Below are 8920 nucleotides of genomic sequence, written 5' to 3'. Positions count from 1 at the left end.
AGCCTGTCATGATGTTTTATATATATATATATATATATATATTTTTTTTTTGTGCTGTTGAGTCACTACTCAACATAAAATCTGGGTCCTGAAGCAAAATCAGCCGAGACAACCGTAGACAACTTCAATATAACATTAAAAAGGCAGAGATCCCAAAAGTCTTTCTAGAGCTATCGCTATAATGCAGTCAGCCTTGCGATTACATCATGTCCTGTCTGCCTCTGACCTGCTTGGGCAGATGGGGGGCTGATGCAATCCTAATGATCTTACCAGAGCCAAGAAGTGTGTGCGTGTGACGTGCTTTTGCTATGGGGGGACCAGTCGCTTACATCAGCCCCTTGTGGAATCTCGCAACTCATGACAAATAGTGTCTGAAGGGTCCAATAAAAGGCCTGGTAAACTCTGCTTCAGATAATGAGCAGCGGCTGTTTGGCTAAAGAGCGTGGGGCGTGCTTATGCGTCACAGACTCTCATCTGTCCTTTCTCTCGATCACCAATCTCTGGCTTATTTTCTCCTTATTATAAAAAGTTTTATTTAACTATTTTCAGCCACCGGTTTCTCAATGCAAACTGGCTTTCCCACACAAACGTTCGGGAACAAAAGACATATTAAGGTTTCATTTGCTATTTTTAGTTAAGACAGCACTGAAAAGACGCTTTTACTTAGGCCGTAAAAGCAGGAGAAAACCGCAGGGTAGTTTGGTCACAGCAGTGACCCGCTAAGGCAAACCACATACGCACACATGAAAATATAAAGCATCAATGTGTCTAAGACAGAATAAAATAGAGGAAAGCAAGCAGAAGAAAGAAGGGAAATTCTTCTAATTTTATTTAAAACAATAGACGACACATCTTTTTAAACTTTCCATTGGCTCGTCTGCTGTCGTAATTTTACATAATTGCATATTGCTATCATACATTTCACATTGATGATGCTCCTGGGTTTAAACAGAATGCGGTGGAAAAGACTGTATTGGTTTTCCATGCTAATTTTCTATGACAAATATGCTCCAGTAGACCCTGAAGACTGTATTCCTAGACATTGAGTGCTTTATTTATACCACTGAGAAAGATCAAATGTATTGTTCTCACCTCTTTGAAATATTTATATGAGGTCCCAAGCTTCAAGTCAGACAAATTGCTGGTCAAATTTCAAGACAAATGACTTGTCAGGTTCTTATAAAGTTACTCAACAGCATATGCGATGAATAGATCAGAATAGCATCAGATTGAGATGCGTGCTAACAATACTGGAGTAACGTCTGATTGCGATGACTCTGGCATCGGGGGTAATTTTCCATTGGAGGTTCGCAAACTATTCCAGACATATTATTCAGACTTTAAAGATGGAATGCTGAGACTATTTTGATTGCATTTTAAAAGAAAGCTTAGACAGTGGGGTCTAGTTTTCGTGGGCAGACAGTGAGGGCATCCCTGGCTAGCTGCGCTGCGGTCTGTGATGTGGTGGAACGGTCTGTCATTACTGCTGGAAGGTAATGTGATGCGAGAGGGAACCTCCATTCCCACTGTCTCCTTCTCTCTCTCTCTTTTGGTCTACCATCTTCCATCTACAGCGATTTTACTTCTCAATTTTATAAATGACATATACATTACAATTCAAAAGTCTGAGTCATTAAGTTTTTTTTCTGGAAAGAAATTAATACCTTTATTCAGCAAGGGTGCATCAAATTGATCAAAAACTGACAGTAAAGACAATGTCACAAGATTTCTATATCAAATAAATGCTGTTCTTTTGAATTTTCTATTCATGAAATAATCCTTTTAAAAAAAACACGGTATCCAAAATAAAATAATAAGAAATGCTTCTTGAGCACCAAATAATTGTATTTTAGAATGATTTCTGAAGGATCATGTGACTGGAGTAATGACTGTTGAAAATCCAGCTTTGGCATTACAGCAGTAAATAACATTTTAAAATATTAAATTGTAATAACAGTGTACAACATTGCCGTTTTTCCTGTATTTTGATAAAATAAATACAGTCTTGATTTCTTTCAAAAACATTAAAAAAAATCTTACCAACCCCAAACTTTTAGATGTCGGACAAATATCAAAATCAGTAAAAAAGTTCAAATAAACAGAAGAGAGAGAGTTAAATTGACCAAAATCACTGTCTGTCTCCATAAGTGATACTATTTCAACCTAATACAATCTCTTGTGTGTGACGCCACCACTTAGATGAGGCCTCGAATTATGGAAGGGAGAGACAGCAAGATTAGTTTTTTTTTTTTCAGATCTCTACTCTAGACTTTCCTCTCAAGCTCAGCTCTTTGTAGGACTGCAAGAAACAAATATTTTGAAACTCAATTAAATATACATGCAAATTAAAGTACATTTGATGTATGCTAGATATTGTATAATGGTCTAGACTCTAGAGTAAAAAAAATACAAAATAAATGTTAACATTTATTTTTATTTTTAATACATTTTATACAGTTACACTAATGATTATGTTGCTTTTAGACCATTGTTTTCATATAATATATAGCATAAATTATATAAACGTCAATTTGCACATTGTTGGGAAAGATGTGGAATGTCTGATTAACTAAAGAAACTGTATTCAACTGATGAATCAATTTCAATCCAATCCAATTAATACGGCAGCATGACATGGCCTTCGCAGAGAATACAGTCCTATAGAATGCACTGCAACAAGCTCAGTGAAAAACTACAAGTTATACTTAATAACAAATCCATTAGTATTGATTAGTCACTGCAGCTCAAATTCTTTGTAAGTAACATCACTCTGTTCCCCATCCTCCCTTATTTTGCACTTTCTCTCTGCAAAGGTTCAATCTTTTCTCTGAGCCTTCCCTCCAGTGGGACGTCTCTAAGTGCTAGTGCGAACTGTGGAGCCTGTGGTCATAAGAGCCCTCTTCTCTACTCTGACTGAGCCATGAGAGTGGAGTACCTGCCTGCTCTCCACGCTGGAGAACTGATGAGGACACACTGTACTTCATCTTGACAAAGAAAATCCTCTTGCCTACGACTCAGCCACTGACCACGTCATATCAGAATACTTGCTCAGTGAGATGCAAACAAGTCCATTACCAATAAATATGAGCTATTATTCTTGAATGCCAAGGTCAACCTGACATATTTCAAATACTAAACTTTAACTAGATTTTACATGTGGTTACATGTATAAAATCTGCCACTAACGAATGCTTGCCAGGGTGTTGCTATGCAATTGCTAAGACATTCAGATTGGTTTTCAGACGTTTCTATGTGGTTGCTAGGGTGGTTGCAATAATGGTCCAAGTCAAAAATGCCCACCCCGAGTCTCTATGATATTCTGGTCTCTAGATATGGCCTTTGATCACAAATTTTGGTGAAAAATTCTGATCACTTAGAAAGCCACCAGTTCCGCAATGATTTACACATTAAAGTTTAACGGGATAGTTCACCCAAAAATGAAAATTTTGTCATCATTTACTCACCCTCAAGATGTTTCAAACTTCTATGAGTGTCTTTCATCTGTTGAACATAAAATAAGATATTTTGAAGAATGTTGGTAATCAAACAGTTCCTGGTAGCCATTGACTTCCATAGTTTTTTTTTCCATACCGTGGAAGTCTACCATACCTGTGTGCCACCAACCCCTATACCGGTTACTTTTAGACGAAACCTACGCTCCCTTTCCCCCTCCCATATTTCCTCCATTGTATCCTCCTCTCTTCCCTCACCTACCCATTTCTCATCTCTGGATGTGAATGCAGCAACTGACACTTTATGCTCTACTTTAACCTCTTGTCTAGATGATATTTGTCCTCTCTCCTCCAGGCCAGCACGGGCTGCCCCCTCGAACTCCTGGTTATCCGATGTTCTTCGTGAACATCGGACCAAACTCAGGGCAGCTGAGAGAAAATGGTGCAAATCAAAAGATCCGTCAGACCTAAGTATGTATCAGTCTTTGCTTTCATCTTTCTCTGCTGAAGTCCATACTGCCAAATCTTCATACTTCCACAACAAGATCAACAGCACTCCAGACACACGTAATCTCTTCAAAACGTTCCATTCTCTCCTCTGTCCCCCTCCACCACCTCCCACCACTTCTATAACAGCTGATGATTTTGCCACATTCTTCACAGACAAAACCAGAACAAAAGTCAATGCCTACCTTCAACTAGTTACCAACATTATTTAGAATATCTTTTTTTCTGTGTGTGTGTATGTGTGTTCAGTAGAAGAAAGACACTCATACAGGTTTGTAACTACTTGACAGTAAATAGATGATGACAGAATTAAATTTTTTAGGTGAACTATCCCTTTAACACTAAAAGGGAGAGTTCACCAAAAAATTCAAATGATGTTGTCATTTACTCACCCTCATGTCTTTCCAAACCTGTATGACTTATATTTTGAAGAATGTCTCAGTGTTATGATGAACATCATTCAGAGTCCAAAACAACATTGGACCCCGTTGACTTTCGCTGTATGGACAAAAAAAAAAAAGACGACGACGTTTTTCGAAACAGATGATAGTGAGCAAATGAGTTTTGGGTGAACTATTTCTTTAAGTATTAGGTACTGAGTACTACCAATAGCTAGTGATGCTTGTCTCAGCAAATACCACTCAAAAACTAACTTCAAAAGCAGAAAACTCTTTCTGGATCGGCTTTTACTTGCCAAACTCCCCCTAAGCCCAGTTCAGAATCGAAAGCCCTGTTGTGTTGTTGATTAGGGTGGGCCACAAAGAAAGAAATCTTAGTGCCTCGGGCGGTCGGGGTTGTAGGCAGTCAGGGAGCTGGGTGGTGGTGGTAGTGTGCGTCCAAAAGCCTCCCTCAGACTGTTGTGCTGTAAACATACACAGATGCGGCAACGCAGACCTGCACGCCACTGCGTTGTGAATAGACTCCCTTGTCCTCCTCGAGCTACAGCGGAGAGCGCTCCCCCTCCTCTGGGCAAAAGGGATCAGCGTATGGCACGAGAGAGAAAGGGGAGCTCAGGCTGGGATGACCCTAATTGCAGATGCTCAAGCGAGCCAGTTTTCCAGAACGTGCTAATGAACAGCAGCTGTGGAGACTTCAGGCGAGGAGCGCTGCTCTTCGATGCCACGTTAAAACACTACAATGTTCTAAAAAATATCCATTTTCATTGCGTTTAAATGAAAAACAAGAAAAGACACCAAATTCTGCCAGGGCATTGTTGTGGATGGTCTGTTTATAAATGTCTAATATTATTTTTGTTGCTTCTTAACGAGGAGACAATGCAGGGATTCCCTGAGGCTTGTGGCCGTGATTGGTTTGTTTGTGAGAGTGCTCCATTGTTGCCGAGGGTTGTTGAGGACAAGCCAAACCTCAGGGCTCCTACACACGGAGGTTATTGTTCTGAAGTGTGAAAGGCGGACTCCCGCATGAGATTTTCATTCACGAAGCTTCTCTAAAACAAACTAATAGAAGACCTATAGAAACAACTCGCAAATTATTAGTGGTGCTTGTTAAGGCGAGCAACAATATTACTATTCAGAGCGTAAAAACCAAGCTATGATGTCTTTTGAGAGGTGTTTAGTGCACAGGGAAGAGGTGTTTGCTCGCATAGTGTGCACGGGATCTGTATATAATCGATTTAATTAATTTGTCTTTATGCACGTCATGCGGTGTGTGTAGTTTATGTATTATATATTGTTCTTATATTTTGTTCTTTTGGACTCGTATGTGTGTGTGTGTATATAAGGGTCACAACGAGACGTCCTATTTTGGTGTCTGCATTAAGATACACATTTTACAAAAGTGATTTTATATACTTAAAAAGCATCTTAAATGCACGTGAAGTGTCTACTTCAATGTTTTAAATTAATGATCAAAATATGGGTGAAATAATGTTCTACCATCATTCAGTGTATTCAGATGCATTTACGTAAAAAAACGGCATACTTAAATTCTGACCTGTACTTATTAAAATATGTAAAAGAAAAAGTGACCATACTACATTTTTATTGTATTTTAAATTATTAAAAACTTCTTGCTGACAAATGGGTAAACCTAGTGGTTTGAAAGGTAGTGGTAAATAATAAAAATGCCTTTTAATTTTATTTTGGGGGCTGCACTGTGATTCTTCATGTCATCTAATGATGCTTGTTCTAAATATTCTTTTGTAAATCATGGTTAAATGTATGATCTCATCATACATATGTGCTTTTTAGTTATTTCACACAAAAGTGTGTGTGTATGTGTGTGTATAATATATGTATGTATTTGTGTATATATATGTATATGTGTATGTTTGTTTGTATGTATGTATGTATATATGTATGTATGTATGTGTGTATATGTATATGTATATGTGTGCATATATATATATATATATATATATATACACTGTATATATATATATACAGTGGGTACGGAAAGTATTCAGACCCCCTTAAATGTTTCACTCTTTGTTATATTGCAGCCATTTGCTAAAATCATTTAAGTTAATTTTTTTTCCTCATTAATGTACACACAAATTTAAGGGGGTCTGAATACTTTCCGTACCCACTGTATATATACACCTTGCTACGTGTACTGTGTTAGGCTAACCAAGACTTGTCATTTGCACTTATATATTGTTGCTCTTTTGTTAGTTTTGACTGCTTTTATTGTCCTCATTTGTCAGTCGCTTTGGATAAAAGCGTCTGCTAAATGACTAAATAAATAAATAAATACTATTGCTAACAGGGAAGGTTAGGGACTAAACTAAACTAAGTAAAATAAAAATATATGTTGTGTTCTATGGCTATGATGGTTTACACAAACCTGAAATGAAATGAATAAAAAGATTATTTAAATTCAACTGTTCATTGAGTTAATTACCAGAGCCTTTCTACGAGTTACATTGTTACTCCAGTAAATGGTGAATGGCTGTCTTCGTGTGAGTCACTGAATCTTTGCTTCAACAGTTTTATTCAAAATTAATGATTCTTTCAGTAAAAATGACTCTTGGTTCAGTAAGGGAGTCATACTCCGTAGTGGCTCCAAACAATTTAATGAAGCAGTGAGAATGAATCAAACATCTAACTCACAGATGAGTTGAGACCTTTTCGTGACTGTCCCATTAAAAAGAATCAGTTCATATGAGTCATTTGTTCGCAAATTGGACAAAACTTCTCGTACTGCTGTTGCAGCAGTTTTGAAGCACTGGTGCACACACACCTCACAAAATATTTGATGAAACTTCATACGGATGGACACACAAGGTTTTGCAAGTGAATTTTAAATTACCGTCTCAAATTTAAATTCTTCTGTTACATTTGTGATCATTTTGGCAGCAGTCTGAGGTTTTAGCCAATATTGGGGGTTGATGCATCTAAAGTGTGTATTCAAACTACCATCTGTCTGTTCACCGTATGATTAAGTATGAAGAATTTGGTTTAAAATGTTTTTATGGACAAAAGCAGAGACCAATATTCACCTGTGCTGTCTGGAACCACCCATGACTGCAGACAGATCTACTTCAACTAACTGTTCTAATGAAGACTGACTCACACACACACACACAGGTCTGTACCTGGATAACTTAATCTAAAGGGTAAAAATAAGATGCTCCAGGTCAAAGCATGGTGCCACAGCATAATCATATGTACTCACAGACCAATGCACAAAGAAAGAGGGGGAAAATAATTTTAAGTGGTTTTGCAGCTGGGCAGGCAGTGAAGTCCAGTGAGCCCAGATGTAAAAACGCTCTTTCTCTCATGAGGGTGTTTCTTTGTGTCTGCCTCTTTCTTTCGCTCTTTTTTTGCCCTCTATTTTTCCTTCTGTTAGGAATCCCCACTGTTCCTTAACACACCCACACGCACATATTAACTGTAACACATCTGGCTCAAGCACTTACACACAAACACATAGACCATTTCTAGTCAGTGGAAATATTTTTGATTCGAACAGGAACCACTATAGATCACAGCCCTGGCCAGTGTCAAATAAAGATAACAAAAAGTTCTGTTGTTACGAATTTGCATACAAAGTCAACAAGCTGCTCTACCACTGACACTGTGAGCTCTCCAACAATCTTAACCTGATATGCTTCTGAGGATGCCAACTTAAAGAACTTTAAAGTTGAGAAATGCATCTCTCTTCCTCTTCCTCTCTGTCCACGTCTACGAAATAAGAAAAGGAGATGTCTTATTTTGAGTCATCGGTCAAAATGAAGATTTCTTGGGGGTGTCTGATTTATGCTGTGGTGTCTAGACCAGACAGTGAACTCAGATTAGTAACATACACACATTAATCACAGATGACTCTGATGTGGATGGTGCCCAGATCATTCAGCAGACACATTTATATAAAGCCATAAAGGATATCTATCTATCTATCTATCTATCTATCTATCTATCTATCTATCTATCTATCTATCTATCTATCTATCTATCTATCTATCTATCTATCCATCCATCCATCCATCCATCCATCCATCCATCCATCCATCCATCCATCCATCCATCCATCCATCCATCCATCCATCCATCCATCCATCCATCCATCCATCCATCCATCCATCCATCCTCATATAGTATCCATCCATCCATCCATCTATAGTATCCACCCATGATCCTTAGTATACATCCATACATCCATTGTTTGTATATCTATCTATCTACCTACAGTATCAGCAAGTCCATAGCAACAACCCCAAAAAAGCCAAAAAGACACCTTAAAAACCATCTAGTAACAACATCTCTTTCAAACAAGGCTTTGTCACGCTGGCATTCATAGTCTGACAAACATTTATATTCTATTCTATTCTCGGGCAATAAAAATTACAATAATTCCATTTATACATTCAGCTTTACTTTCAATTACCAATCATTTTTAAATGATTTCCCTACTCTTCATTCTTTCTCTCAGTCTCAGTATTTTTCCTCTCCCTTCGTATATTAGTTACTGTCTATGACTTTCCATTTAAGATACGCTCC

At 37.8% G+C, this 8920-nt stretch overlaps 1 protein-coding gene across 1 annotated transcript in view; it reads right to left on the bottom strand.

Moving 5' to 3' along the window:
* Positions 1-8920, bottom strand: part of LOC107563708 (nuclear factor of activated T-cells, cytoplasmic 1-like) — a 32843-nt gene that overhangs the window by 7449 nt on the left and 16474 nt on the right. The window lies entirely within an intron of this gene.

The sequence above is a fragment of the Sinocyclocheilus grahami genome, unplaced genomic scaffold (genome assembly GCF_001515645.1).
Source record: "Sinocyclocheilus grahami isolate Dianchi unplaced genomic scaffold, SAMN03320097.WGS_v1.1 scaffold887.1, whole genome shotgun sequence".
Classification (NCBI taxonomy): domain Eukaryota; kingdom Metazoa; phylum Chordata; class Actinopteri; order Cypriniformes; family Cyprinidae; genus Sinocyclocheilus; species Sinocyclocheilus grahami.
Note: the sequence above shows the minus strand (reverse complement) of the source record. Positions and strands in the feature narration are given on the sequence as shown.